This window comes from Odocoileus virginianus, chromosome 17 (assembly GCF_023699985.2).
Source record: "Odocoileus virginianus isolate 20LAN1187 ecotype Illinois chromosome 17, Ovbor_1.2, whole genome shotgun sequence".
NCBI lineage: Eukaryota > Metazoa > Chordata > Mammalia > Artiodactyla > Cervidae > Odocoileus > Odocoileus virginianus.
The window spans coordinates 10446243-10462344 of NC_069690.1; the positions used below are offsets into that span (position 1 = coordinate 10446243).

The 16102-nt window shown below is 36.5% G+C and overlaps 1 protein-coding gene across 1 annotated transcript in view; it reads left to right on the forward strand.

The window, feature by feature from the left end:
• BRIP1 (BRCA1 interacting DNA helicase 1) overlaps nucleotides 1–16102 on the forward strand; it is a 186402-nt gene that overhangs the window by 142564 nt on the left and 27736 nt on the right. The gene's annotated exons all lie outside the window — the stretch shown is intronic.

A 16102-nucleotide genomic window follows, 5' to 3' on the forward strand; every position in this document is an offset into this window, starting at 1 on the left:
TGTATTTGGGTTTAATTTAGCAGTTGTCTTAGTTTAATTGAAAATGAAACTATTTCTCTTTATTATTTATCTTTTAATTTGGGCTCAGTTTTTAAGAGGCAGAGAAAAAATTATTTGCCTTCCTGAAACCAGAGTCTTTATTACTCTCTAAGATAAAATATGAGATTTTGAGGTACTCTGAACCCACATGCTTTCTTTCACACACACATTCACATTTGAGAAGCTCTGAGTCAAACATTCCTAACAATAATATTGCAAATGTAGAAAATAATAAATGTTTTTTCAAAGTCTAACTTTGAAAGGTATGTTTGAAAGGTATGTTTGGATTTAATAATAAAAATCCCAAAGAAAGGCAATGCCAAAGAATGTTCAAACTTCCACGCAGTCACACTCATCTCACACGCTAGCAAAGCAATGCTCAAAATTCTCCAAGTGAGGCTTCAATAGTACATGAACCGAGAACTTCCAGATGTTCAAGTGGGATTTAGAAAAGGCAGAGGAATCAGAGATCAAATTGCCAACATCCGTTGTATCATCAAAAAAGCGAGAGAGTTCCAGAAAAACATCTGCTTGTGCTTTATTGACTTCTGCTTTATATGCCAAAGCCTTTGACTGTGTGGATCACAACAAACTGTGGGAAATTCTTTAAAGCGATGGGAATACCAGACCACCTGAGAAATCTGTATGCAGGTCAGGAAGCAACAGTTAGAACTAGACATGGAACAACAGACTGGTTCCAAATTGGGAAAGGAGTACGTCAAGGCTGTATATTGTCACCCTGTTTATTTAACTTATATGCAGTGTACATCACGTGCAATGTCTGCTGGATGAAGCACAAGCTGGAATCAAGATTGCTGGTAGAAATATCAATAACCTCAGATATGCAGATGACACCACCCTTATGGCAGAAAGTAACAAGGAACTAAAGAGCCTCTTGATGAAAGTGAAAGAGGAGAGTGAAAAAAGGTGGCTTAAAACTCAACATTCAAAAAACAAAGATCGTGGCATCCGGTCCTATCACTTTGTGGCAAGTAGATGGGGAAACCATGGAAACAGTGAGAGACTATTTTCTTGGGCTCCAAAATCACTGCAAATGGTGAATGCAGCCTTGAAATTAATAGACAGTTTTTCCTTGGAAGAAAAGCTATGACCAATATAGACAGCATGTTAAAAAATAGAGACATTACGTTGTTGACAAACGTTGTCTCGTCAAAGCTATGATTTTTCTAGTAGTCATGTATGGATGTGAGAGTTGGACCATAAAGAAAGCTGTGCACTGAAGAATTGATCCTTTTGAACTGTGATGTTGGAGAAGACTATTGAAACTCCCTTGGACTGCAAGGAGATCAAATCAGTCAATCCTCAAGGTAATCAGTCCTGAATATCCATTGGAAGGACTGATGCTGAAGCTGAAACGCCAATATTTTGGCCACCTGATACGAAGAACTGATTCATTAGAAAAGACCCTGATGCTGGGAAAGATTGAAGGCAGGAGGAGAAGGGGACAACAGAGGATGAGATGGTTGGATGGCATCACTGACTCGATGGACATGAGTTTGAGCAAGCTCAGGGAGTTGTTGATGGATGAGGAAGCTTGGGTGTGCTGCAGTGTATGGGATCGCAAAGAGTCAGACACTACTGAGTGACTGAACTGAATAATAAAAGTCTAGATGGCAAAAGTATCAACACTCATTTGGTGGGCTGTGGAGATAATAAACAGAGTTTTAAATATATTTTCAGTGTTTTCTAATGTTCATGTAATCGTCTTACATGCACATTTTGTCTCGCTTGTGCTCATCTTTAAAGATCACAGCATTTAATTATCTGAATCTGAGCCTCCTCACTGGCATTAGCTTCTAGTTTCTATGCCTGCCATTGGCATTAAACTTTTGTGCCATCCTCCCACGGTCTCTGTGCTTAGTTTTGCATCCACACGCCTCTTCCATGAGAGACCTCTTTATCTTAGAATGTTGTTTAGGAATAGGTGCAGGTTGCTGATACTTGTTGAATGCAGCGTTACTCATCCCTCTTAACAAAACCTCTGAGTATTGGCACTTTCCTTTAAGAGCCTAGGGTTCCACTTACAGTCTCATATTGCTCTCTTATGTAAGACAATATTTCATTTTGTTGGTTGTTAATGCTAGAAGGGTTTTATTCATAGTATTTGGCTCATGTATGCGACTTTAACAAGGGAAGCTCTAGATTGTAAGATATATGTAAGAAATAATATTTAGACTAATAGAGGACAATCATGTACTCATTCTGTAGATTACACCACTAACATGTTTTGTATAGTTCTCTTCAAATACAGCACATAGGTTGCAAAGTGATCAAAAAGAATTTTGAAGGATATTAAGGAGTGCTAATGTTAGTTGTGATTTTTCAGAAAAATTAAGATAAATTGCAGAAGTCATTTAGAAAAAAGATGGTATATTTCAAAACTGAACACTGCTCTCTATGTGTCTGCTGCCAATGTACATATTTTCATTGATATTTAATGAAAAAATGGTCACTCCATAAGCTGAAGAAACTTTTGAGTCACCTAAAATAATGTGTCCTTATATTGAGCAGTATAGGTTAAGTGCCTTCAGAGAGAGTTGATCCAAGTGTCAAAACTGATTTGAGATGAACAACCTAAGGTAGATGACCTCTGTCTGTCAGTACTATGACTTATTTTCATTTACGTGCAACTGTATGTTGCAACAGCCTGTAATGCCTACCCAAGCCTATATTGTTTTTTAGATATATGGGATTATTAATGACTCTTCCAACCCACTTCTTTCTTTTTTTTTTAACTTATTTCTAGTATATAATGCTTTACTGTTTCATGTCCATTGTTATTTCTTGATCCAGCTCTATGAGGTAGTGTGGGCAGGAATTATTTTCTTCCATTTACAGAGGAGAAAACTGAGAGGGGAAGCTAGATGGGATAGTGTAATTTACCCAAGGTCAGAAAGAAAGTGAAACTGAAAGTTGCTCAGTCCTGTCCGACTCTGTGACCCCATGGACTATATAGTCCATGGAATTCTCCAGGCCAGAATACTGGAGTGGGTAGCCTTTCCCTTCTCCAGGGGATCTTTCCAACCCAGGGATCAAAGCCAGGTCTTGTGCACTGCAGATGGATTCTTTACCAGCTGAGCCACAAGGGAAGCCCAGGAATATTGGAGTGGGTAGCCTATCCCTTTTCCAGCAGATAAGGTCAAACAACTAATAAATGTCAAAGCTTTAACCCTAAGACATGTGCTTTTTCCATTATATCGCCTTGCTTCAGAAAAAATATATGTATGGTATTTTCTAGAGATGAGCATTTTCAGGTTTATCTGGATAATATTTTGTTATGGATAGCCTAACTCGATTGCTTTAACAAAGCCTACTTTTTTAAGGAAAAATTTTTTTAACTTAGCCCTTTACAGAATTTGTTGTTGTTGTTTAGTCACTAAGTCATGTCTGACTGTTTGTGGTCTCATGGACTGTAGCCCGCCAGGCTGCTCTGTCCATGGGATTTCTCAGGCAGGAATACTGGAGTGGGTTGCCATTTCCTTCTCCAGGGGATCTTCCTGACCCAGGGAATGAACCTGTGTCTCCTACATTAGCAGGAGGATTCTTTTTGTGTGTGTGTGTGTGTGTGTGTGAGAGAGAAGTGCTTTTTATTATAGAATACCTTGTTCTGTGTTCACTGTTTCAATGATGAAGGGACTCTGAACTTGTAAGCAAATCATGCCATAACAATTTTTATGTAGAGAAATTGGTTAAAACACAAAATCATATTCTGATAAATTCACTTTCAAATGTTTTTCGCATCAAAGGCTTAAATAGTTACAACAGCGTGTTCTCCTGTTCCTCAGGAACACAAGGATGATTTTGGACTAGATGAAAAACACTGAAAACAAGCATGCAGAACCACCAGTGTCCAACTGTGTAGTCTAGAGAAAAGCTTCCTGAGTGTGTCTGAGGGGATGGGCTGACCCTCGGCTGTACCTGAGTTCACCAGCAGCTGCAGCGTAGTTCTTTAGCAGATTCCTTCTGTGAACTTAGGTCTTTGAATTTAACCCTTTGGGAAGATTTGTGCAGTGTGAGTCTTTGATATCTTGAAAATTTCACAGGGGAGAGGAAGAAAGTTCCAGTTATTCCAGAAGCCACTGGTATAAATCATGCTGCTTCTGTGAGGTCAACTGATCAAGAGTTGTAAGGTGTGTGATAATCACTGAGTGAGCAAGGGAGCCAGCCTAGTGTGGGTGATGCTCGATGGCATAGCAACTGTTAGGGCCAAGGAAAGCTGGGTAACAGTGAAAGTCACTCAGTCATGTCCGACCCTTTGCAACCCCATGGACTGTACTGCCCATGGAACTCTCCAGGCTGGAATGCTGGAGTGGGTAGCCACTGCCTTTTCCAGGGGACCTTCCCAACCCAGGGATCAAACCGGAGTCTCCCATGTTGCAGGCAGGTTCTTTACTAGCGGAGCCACCGGGGAAGCCCCCTTTAGAGAATAAGTGTGTAGCATTCGTGCTGAGCTCAGGCTTATCAAGAGTCAGGACTTGCCTGGTGGCTCAGTTGCTAAAAAACCAACAGGTGGATTTTCTGCTGCCAAGACACCAGGAAAACCCCCTTTAGAGAATAAGCGTATAGTTGTTCATACAGGAATATTCATGTCTGAAAGGATTAGCTATCATTTTTTTTCTTTTAATAGAAAAATATTCATTTCTGCTTTTTACCTGGGCTCTTGTCCCTCTTTTTTAAAATTTTTTTTATTTATTTAATTTCGGCTGCACTGGGTCTTCGTTTCTTTGCACAGGCTTTTTCTGGTTGCAGCGAGCAGGAGCTATCTAGTTGCAGTGCTCAGGCTTCTCGCTGTGGTGGCTTCTCTTGCTGCAGAGCCCAGGTTCTGCTGCACGGTCTTCAGTAGCTGCAGCACGCGGGCTCGCTAGTTGTGGTACATGGGCTTAGCTGCTCCATGGGCATGTGGAATCCTCCTGGATCAGGTATGGAGCCTGTGTCTCCTGCATTGGCAGACGCATTCCTTACAGCTGAGCTATCAGGGAAGCTCTGTTCTTTTTTATATTTTGAATTTTTAGGCTATTTGTTGCAACACTGACAATTTATGGCACAAGGTTTAGTATAGTTTTTCTGAAAAGGTGAATTATTCAAAGCAGGCTTAAAGCCTATGTCAGATAAGTTATATTACTGTTACTATGTCTTGATTCTTATTTCTTGGTAGGTTATTGTGGTCAATTCCTAGTGTAGTGTAACGAGGAAAGAAAGTAACAGTTGAAAACCATGTCTCGTGTGTGTGTGTGTGTGTGTGTGTGTGTCTGTGTGTCTGTGTGTCTCTGGTGTATTTAAGTCTAAAAGGAAGCCTGGCTTCTTAATTCTTGGCAGAAACCCATTTTTCCCCATTTTAAAAAAACACGTATACTATATTTGGTTAACTTGGTGTTTCAGAAATTTTGAAAATATGCCAGATGAAATAAAACCAGCTATATTCCTTTTATCTAGCTAAATTATTTCACATACAAGATCTTAAGCTGAGTTTAGGACTCTAACCATTGGAATTTATATTGTGATATCCTGATAAAAGTGTTTACACTGTGATGATCTGGAGCAATAAGTGTCTCTAATGCACAGTGTCTGTCTTCCAGATTTGGTTTGCTATAAATGTTTATATTTTAGGTTCTGTATTGACTAAAGATAAAACTATTCTTCTTAAGTGTTTGCTAGACAAATGTGTTTATTTTTCTGAGGCAATGTTTTCTTAATATTTTTAATCATAAAGTTTAGCTGACTGTTTACTCTTAGTCTTATTTCCAGGTTTGAACTTTTGTCATAAAGCTTACATACAAAAAAATAAAAATATATTCTGCCTATATTGTTTGCTTTTAGGAAGGCATTTATTACTAAAATAATAACATATATATGAATTTGGACAGATTTCATCATCTTTCATATGAGGCAGTGGTAAAGTGAAGGAATGCATTTATAGTTTCAACTTGTATTTATCACACCATTTATTTCTTCACAACCTAGTTTTAAAGCTTGTAAGAGTGTACTCTTGTACATATGTGTTTAAGACACTGTTGGGTTTAGCTAAGTTGAAAAAATAATGTTCAGAATTGTAACTTAAATTTCTTATTGACATATAAAGTATAATCCTTTTATTTATTTCATATATACTACTATTATCAGTATTATACTACTTATATGGTCTCCAGTAAATCTGAGTCATTAGTGGACTTAAGGAACTTACTATTTGATCTCAAATATTTTGTAATGGTAAAATCAGAATCCAAATCCATATGAAACTTTTGCATGTATGCTAAATGGGTACTTTTACATCATTTCCCCGAGTGCCACTTCAGTCTTGATTATCTATCTTTGTTATTCAGGATTTCATCTGTACTTATATCGGGTTAGCCTGTGATGCAGAGGTATTTTCAGTTGTCTAGAAACAACCATGTTAAGAGTGTTTTTCATTTTGTGTGAATGTTGAACTCCAGTTATGAGAAAAATGTTTTGTGAGTCAGTGTAACATCTGAACCAGTGGGGTACCAGCACAAGCTGTTACAGGAGTTAAATAGATTATTTAAATGAGTGAGCTAGTTGAGGGCTGGCAATTAGTTCATATTGTTTTAAGCTACAGATGGGAATATTAAACCACCTGACCTACCTCCTGAGAAATCTGTAGCAGGTGAAGAAGCAACAGTCAGAACTGTACATGAAACAACAGACTGGTTCCAAATTGGGAAAGGAGTACATCAAGGCTGTGTATTGTCACCCTGCTTATTTAACTTATATGCAGAGTACATCATGTGAAATGCCAGGCTGGATGAAGCACAAGCTGGCATCAAGATTGCTGGGAGAAATATCAATAACCTCAGATATGCAGATAACGCCACCCTTATGGCAGAAAGTGAAGAAGAACTAAAGAGCCTCTTGATGAAGGTGAAAGAGGAGAGTGAAAAAGTTGGCTTGAAGCTCAACATTCAGAAAACTAAGATCATGGCATCTGGTCCCATCACTTCATGGCAAATAGATGGGGAAACAATGGAAACCGTGAGAGACTTTGTTTTGGAGGGCTCCAAAATCACTGCAGATGATGATTGCAGCCATGAAATTAAAAGACGCTTGCTCCTTGGAAGAAAAGCTATGACCAATATAGACAGCATATTAAAAAGCAGAGACATTACTTTGCCAACAAAGGTCCATCTAGTCAAAGCTATGGTTTTTCCAGTAGTCACGTGTGGATGTAAGGTTGGACTATAAAGAAAGCTGAGCGCCAAAAAATTGATGCTTTTGGAGAAGACTCTTGAGAGTCTCTTGGACTGCAAGGAGGTCCAACCAGTCCATCCTAAAGTAAATCAGTTCTGAATATTCATTGGAAGGACTGATGCTGAAGCTGAAACTCCAATACTCTGGCTATATGATGCAAAGGACTGTGGACTGACTCATTTGAAAAGACTCTGATGCTGGGAAAGATTGAAGGCAGGAGGAGAAGGGGACAACAGAGGATGAGATGGTTGGATGGCATCACTGACTCGGTGGACGTGAGTTTGAATAAGCTCCGGGAACTGGTGATGGACAGGGATGCCTGGTGTGTTGCAGTTCATGGGGTCGCAAAGAGTCGGACACGACTGAGCAACTGAACTGAACTGACAGGCCACACAAAAACAACTTTGGGCCTCTAGTTTGCAGTCTCTGATAAAATAGTTTGCCTTCTCTCTGCTGTTCACACATCCCTCCAAAATTACACATATACTAATTTATTGGAGATGGGGAGCAAGTGGTTTAAACTCCTTCCAGAGTGTACGATTAAATATAGCTTTCTATTTTGGGAAAGCCTTGTAAAATGTATTTGAAAAGCAATATTAACTGGTCTAAAAGATCATCTTTCCAAACCACACTTGAGCTCACTTTATGGTGTTTACTTTCTGTCAAAACTTAGAAAAAACATTCACAGTTAACTTCCATAATATAAAATGTCTGTCTCATTAGGCATTAAAGAAGCATTGGTCAACAGGTATAATGCTGTTAGACTGTATAGCTAATGTGAATGTGGACATGACCTCCCAAATAGATCAAAGACTAATCTCTTTGACAGTTACAAGATGGCAGAACTTGCCATGGGCCTTTTGCTGCTGCACATTGAAACTATTTGTTTGGAAAGCATGCCTGAGGGATGAGAATGTATTTATAAGGATGAGCAGGTAAAAGTAAAAGGTTGTCTTTTGACATTTCAACTAATCCCTTCCAGCCTTTGGTTTACTTAACATTTAGGCTATTTGCTGGCAGGAGAAACTGGCTTTTTCACATATGCTTTATGTCATTTTAAATTGGGCATTGATTTTTGTGCCTGATAATTCCTAAGTGTACAATGAAATAGATTCTGATGTCATTAAAATGAGGTGTACTAGCTTTCTACCTTTTCCAAACTCTTACTTTTGCTTTCCCTAATTGAATGTGTTCACCCAAAGACAATTTTTAAATTTTTTAAACTCTCCTTCTTTATATAATAAAATATATTTCAGAGTTAGCCTTTATATATATTTACTTTCAAAAGTTTTTTTTTCTTTATTTTTTTACCTAAAATAATTTCCCTAGGTAAAATATTGGCAGTATTTTAAAGGCCATTTGGATTGTAAGAACTTGAAAATTTTCAACAAGTTGAAATAATGTACTCATACATAAAAGTTAATTCATTTTAAAGAAAAATAAAAGACTGAGGAGATAAATTTTGTTTATTTAATCTAATATTTGCTATATTGGGCTTCCCAGGTGACGCTAGTGGTAAAGAAACCACCTGCCAATGCAAATAAATGTAAGAGACGTGGGTTCGATCCTTGGGTTGGGAAGATCCCCTGGAGTAGGAAATGGCAGCTCACTCCAGTATTCTTGCCTGGAAAATTCCACGGACAGAGAGACCTGGTGGGCTATAGGCCATCGGTCACAAAGAGTCAGACATGACTGAGCACACATGCACGCATTTGCTGTATTGCCTCTAAATATTTAACTTATAACTCAGTTCAGTTCAGTTCCGTTCAATCACTCAGTCGTGTCGGACTCTTTGTGACCCCATGAACCACAGCACACCAGGCCTCCATGTACATCACCAACTTCCGGAGTCCACCCAAACCCGTGTCCATTGAGTTGGTGATGCCATCCAACCATCTCATCCCCTTCTCCTCCTGCCATCAATCTTTCCCAGCATCAGGGTTTTTTCAAATGAGTCAGCTCTTTGCATCAGGTGGCCGAAGTATTGGAGTTTCAGCTTCAACATCAGTCCTTCCAATGAACACCCAGGACTAATCTCCTTCAGGATGGACTGGTTGGATCTCCTTGCAGTCCAAGGGACTCTCAAGAGTCTTCTCCAACACCACAGTTCAAAAGCATCAATTCTTCGGCGCTCAGCTTTCTTTATAGTCCAACTCTCACATCCCTACGCAACTTCTGGAAAAACCATAGCCTTGACTAGACATACCTTTGTCCACAATGTCTCTGCTTTTTAATATGCTGTCTAGGTTGGTCATGGGGTAGCAGTAAAAATTTCAAAAATCTTTTTAAGATTGTTGTAGGAATTAAATGAGATAATGATGCATATTAAGCACTGCACTGTGCATGGAACATTATAGCAGTTTGATAGATATTGTTATCATTTATTAATAAGATCTTTGATTCCCCACTTTTCCAATTTTGACTTTCTAGTTAGCTAACTCATGATCAATTTCTGTTCTTGATTTACAAGTTATTTATTTAACATGACGTAAGCCAAGTTTATCTTCTTCCTTAAATGTACTTTTTCTCTTCTCTTGGTGGGTTACTGGATTCTGTCAGTGACTGGCAACTGTTGAGTCATTTTTGACTTTTCCCTCTCTAATGTGCCCCATCCCCGTATCTTCTTTGTCACTTAAGTTCTGTGTGTTATGAACTGGGCCTCCTTTCCATTCTCTTTGCCTTTCCAAGTAAGGCCCTCATTACCCTTGTACCAAATACACAGGGTGATTTTGTTTCTTAACTTCTGTACACTGTAATCAAAGTTACACTTGTATTTACCTGATGACCATTTGTACTCACTTGTTTCTATTCTTGTAAGCTCTTGCTAGGCAGAAAATGTTTTTCACTTACCTTTGTATTCTTACAGCCTATCACAGATACCTTGCACACAACCAAAATTATAAATATTGAGCAGAATTTAGTGGGGTTTTTTTGTTACCAAAATTTTCTTTTCATTATATCAATTTTTATACCTTAGATGTATATTTTTAATGTTTCCACAGCATTCTTGAAAGCAGCTTAAAGCATAACTCCCCTTTTTCATTCAGTGTATGGAAAATGTAAAATCATAATACATAACTTCCTCTCACTCAGAACTTGCATTTTGTAGTACAACATTGTAAATTAACTATGAAAAGTGAAACTGAAAGTAGCTCAATCGTGTCCAGCTTTGCGACCCTATGGACTGTAGCCTGGCAGGCTCCTCTATCAATGAAATTTTCCAGGCCACAGTACTGGAATGGGTAGCTGTTCCCTTCTCCAGGGTATCCTGCCACCCCACGTATTGAACCCAGGTCTCCTGCGTTGCAGGCAGATTCTTTACTGTCTGAGCCACCAGGGAAGCCCCCAAAATTAGCTATATTTCACTTTAAAAAATAACTTGCGTTTTACTTTTTACAGGAAAAAGTTCATTAACATATATTTGAATAGGTCAGTCTGATCTGTGTATGCCATATGTTCTGATCTTGTATATGTTCATCTTTTTTGAAATGGTATAATTTTAAAGATTCTTATGAAGACCAGTGAAAACTGGGTATGTAGTACCCTTTGGTGTGACACTTCTACTACTAGGAATATATTTTTATGCCCTGTAATTAATTGAGTTTCTTTTCAAAATTAAATGGTTATAATATCAACTTCAAGGACTAGATAGTCCAGAAAAACACAGAAGTTGAATTTAACACAGTCTCTGTGTTATTGTCTAGATAGAAAATGAATGTAGATGCAGTCACTTGGAAAAGTGAGAAATTCTTGATATCCTTTAATAGTGGAGCCTTTGAGGCAGTGAATACTGTATCAAATGCATTAGTATTGTTTCAACCTTGATTTTTAAATTTGTTTAGATCATCATCCACTACTTTCATATGCTTTGATTTTTTACACTAACCAGTGTCTTTGGTGTGTATAAAGTTATTTTGCTCTAATTGATGTTTCATTATTTCTATTGATCTGTCTTAAGATTTGCTGAGCAAATGCCTTCTCCATTATGTTGTTAAACCAGTTTGGTTTTTCAGCTATTCTTTTTTTTTTTTATTTCTATTTGGATCTTTTTTACATTTCCATTTTTCTGCTGAGATTCTCTAGTCATTAAGCTATATGTTTTAAGGTTATTTAAATGTATTTATAACAGTTAAGGTCTTTGCTAATTCTAACAGTTGAGCCCCTTTTCAGTTGGTTTCTATTGACTGCTTGCTTTTTCCTTGATTACTGATATCTTTCTAGTAATTCCTATTGTAGAGTGGACATTGTGAATGGTACATAATAGAGATTCTGGATTCTGTTATCAGTCTCTGGAGAATATTGATTTTTATTTTTTAGGCAGATCAGTTAGTAACTGGTCATTTTGAACTTACATAGACACGATTTGACAGTGTATTTGGGGAGATGTGGGAAAAGCTCAAAGTACAATCTTTAAATTGTTTCCCTGTGGTTCTTGTTAGCTGCTGCTAAGTCGCTTCAGTCGTGTCTGACTCTGTGTGATCCCATAGACAGCAGCCCACCAGGCTCCTCTGTCCACGGAATTCTCCAGGCAAGAGTACTGGAGTGGGTTGCCATTTACTTCTCCAGGTTCTTGTTAGGGCTTGGTTTAAATCTTTTGGGGGTAGTTTAAAACTGGCATTGCTCTGAATTGTGGTCCATATTCCTAACAAGACACCTGGCCATTTGTATGTATGTGTTGTCTGTGTTTTACTTTATTTTTTATTTAAAATATATATCTTGGCTAAATTTCCATGTCAGAACATACAGATCTATTTCTTTTTGTATAGTAACCCAATATTTATCTCAGAATAAATGTACTATATTTCATTGATCCACTTGATGTCCATTTGGATTATTTCTTAATTTTCTTCAATACAAAGATGTAATGAAGTTTTATCTATAGTTATTGGAAAATATAAACACATTTGGTAAATGTTTTTCAGTATTCTACAAATGAAAACAATGGAAATGTTAAATTTACATTTCTTGGTTTATTAATAAGGTTGAACATCTTTTCATGTCAGTTATCATTTATCATTACCAGTTAGCCATTTATCATTCATCTTTGATGACTTGATTTCTCACAGATTATTCACTTTTAGTAGTGAAATTTTGTTATTGATTATGTATAAGCTCATTGTGTATTAGGTAACAGAACTTCTCCAGTTTTTCATTTGACTTTCATTGTTATTTATGGTCTCTTTTGAGGCCAGGAAAGATTTTTACCGCAGAAATAAGGGATCCATCTTTTCAAAACCAGGATCAAAGCCGGCAGAAAGTTTGTCACCGCACTGTATCGACCTCTTTTTTCCCCATTTTCTTTGAGATATAATTGACAAATAAAAATTGCATATGTTTAAGGTGTAAAATGTGGTAATTTATATTGTAAAATTACCATTATCAGGGTAATTAACATAAACATTGCCTCACATAGTTACTATTTTTTCAGTGTGTGGTGAGAACACTTAAGGCCTTAGCATATCAAGTGTACAGTACATTACTATTGAGTATAGTCACCATGCTGTACATTCAGATCCCAGAACTTACTCATCTTATAACTGAAAGTAACTGATAATTTATACTCTTTTACCTAGTATCTCCCAATTTCCTCTACCCCTCACCTACTACCTAACCACATACTTTTGAGTTCAATATGTTTAGCATTTTTAGATGCCATGTATAAGGGACGTCATGGCTGTGTTTCTGTGTTTCTATGTCTGGCTTATTTCACTAGTATAATATCCTCCAGGTTCATTCATGTTGTTACAAATGACAAGCTTTCCTTTTTATGGCTGAATAATATTCCATTGTATGTACACGTGTGTGTGTATAGTTTACACTTTCTTTATCCATTCGTCAATGACACCTGGGTTGTTTATATATCCTGCACATGTTAAAAATGTTGCAGTGAACGTAGGATTGCACACATCTTTTCAAGACAGTGATTTTATTTCTTTTAGATATATACCCAATAGTGGGATTGCTGGATTATATGGTAGTTCTATTTTTAATTCTTTGGGGGAGTATCCATTCCATTTTTCATAATGGCTATACCAATTTACGTTCCCAACAGCAATGTATAAGTGTTCCTTTTACTTCATACCCTTGCTCACACTTCTCATCTTTTGTCATTTTGGTAATGATTAGTGATGTTAAACACCTTTTCATATACCCACTGGCCATTTGTGAGTCTTCTTTGAAAAAAATGCCTGTTTGGGACCTGCTTATTTTTAAATCAGGTTTTCTTTTGTTTTTTACTTTTTTTTGGTTGTTGGTTGCATGAGTTCCTTTTATATTTTGGATATAAACCTCTTATCAGATGTATGGTTCTCCTGTTCCATAGGTTGTCTTTTCATTTGTCATTTGTTCCTGTGTACGGTGCTTACGTATGAGCATCTTAGGTTAATGTAGTCCCACTTGTTTCATTTGCCTTTGTTGCTTGTGCTTTTGGTGTCATATCCAAAAATCATTGCTGAGACTAAGGAACTTTTTCCTGTTTTCTTCTGGGAGTGTTATGGTCTCAGATCATACATTTAAGTCTTTAATTCATTTTGAATTGATTTTTATATATGGTATAAGATAAGGATCCAGTTTCATTCTTTGGCATATGGATATCCAGTTTTCTCAGCGCCATTCCTAAAGAGACTATCCTTTCTCCATTATCTGTTCCTGTTGCCCTTGTCAAAGATTAATTAACCATATATGTGTGGATTTACTTCTGAACTCTCTCTTCTGTTCCATTGGCCTGAGTGATTTAATGCCTATACCATATTGTTTTTATTACTAAAGTTTTTAATATAAATAAAATTTATAAATTGATGTAAGTCAAACTTTTGATTACCAGAGTTTGAAATTAGGAAATGTGTTGTCTTCAGCTTTGTTCTTTCTTCTTAATATTGTTCGGACTATTGAGGGTCTTTTGTGGTTCCATACAAATTTTAGAATTGTTTTTTCTGTTTCTGTAAAAAAAATGTCACTTTGATTTTGGTGGAGATTTTATTAAACCTGTAGATCACTTTGGGTAATAAGGACATTTTAACAATACTAATTATTTCTATCCATAAACACAGGATCTTTCCATTTATTTGTATTTCTTCAGTTTCTTTCATCAGTGTTTTATAGTTTTTAGTGTAAAGGTTTTTCACCTCCTTGGCTAAATTTATTCCAAAGAATGTTATTCTTTTTGATGCTATTGTAAATGGGGTAGTTTTCCTAATTTCTTCTTTTTCTTTTTTGGATGGTTTGTTGTTAGTGTATAGAAACACTATTTAGTATGTTTATTTTGATTTTTGTATGTTGATTGTTGTATCTTGCAACCTTACGAATTCATTTATTGGTTCTAAGAGTTTTTTGGTAGATCTTTAGGATTTTCTACATACAAGATCATGTCATCTGCAAACAGTTTTACTTCTTCCTCTCTGATTTGGATGCCTTTTATTACTTTTTCTTGTCTAACTGGTCTGGCTAAGACTTAGTACTTTGTTAAATAGAAGTGGTAAGAGAGGGCACCTCTCATTCCTGACTTCAGAGGAAAAGCATTTAGCTCTTCACTTTTAAGTAGGATGTTATCTATGGGCTTGTCTCTATGGCCTTTATTATGTTGAGTTTACATTTCGCTATGCCTCATTTTTGAAAACTTTTATCTGAAAGGATATTTAATTTTGTCAGATGCTTTTACTGCATCTATTGAGATAATATTTTTATCCTTCATTTTGTGGTAGTGGTGTGTCACATTTATTGATTTATGTATGTTGAACCAATTTGTATTTCAGGGATAAATCCCACTTGATCATGATGTATGATCCTTTTACTGTTCTGTCAAGAGTTTTTTTGCCACTCAGAATTCTTTTTTTATAGTGTCCCTGCATGCTTTGGTATGAGAGAAATGGGGATCTCTTAAAGTAAGTTTGGAAATGTTCCCCTCTCTTCAGTATTTACGGAATCATTTGAGAAGAATTGGTGTCAATTCTTAGTAAAATGGTGTCAATGCTTAGTAGAATTTCAGTTTCACCAATAAAGTTATCTGGTCCTGAGCCTTTCTTTGTTTGAGAGGTTTTTGACTACTGTTTTAATGTCCTTTTTTATAGGTCTGTTCAGATTTTCTGTGTCTGTTGTCTCTTACAGTTCTTTGTATTTCTGTAATATCAGTTGTAATCTTTGCTTTCATTTGTAACATTGCTTGACTCCTTATTTTCTGCTTAATTATTTAGCAAAAGTTTATCAGTTTTATTTATCTTTAAAAACAACTCTTAGTTTTATTGATTTTTTTTTTCTGTTTTCTTCCTGGTCTGTTTCATTTATTTTTGCTCTTGTCTTAGTAGTTTCCCTCCTTCTGCTGAGATTAGCTTGTTCTTTTTCTCTCATTTCTTAAGATGTAAAGTTATTTTGTTTATTTGAAACCTTTATTTTTTCTTAATGTAGGCATTTTTTTTTGCTATAGACTTCTCTCTTAGAACTGTTTTTGCTACATCCCATAGTTTGGTTTCTTGTGTTTCCATTTTTGTTTGTGTCAAGATACTGTTTGATTTTACTTTTGATTTCTTTGACCCATTGATTGTTCAGTTATATATTCTTTAATTTCCACATACTTGTGACTATTTCAGTTTTCCTAATATTATTAATTTCTAATTTCTTACCATTATAGTTGGAAAAGATACTTGATGTAATTTCAGTCTTACATTTTTTAAGACTTATTTTGTGGCCCATCTGTCTTATAGAATGTTTGATATGTACTTGAGAAGAATGTGTTTTCTATACTGTAGATTTAAACCAAATCATGACAGTAATTGGGGCTTCCCAGGTGGCAATAGCAATAAAGAATCTGCCTGCTAATGCAGGAGACGTAAGAGACTCGGTTGGA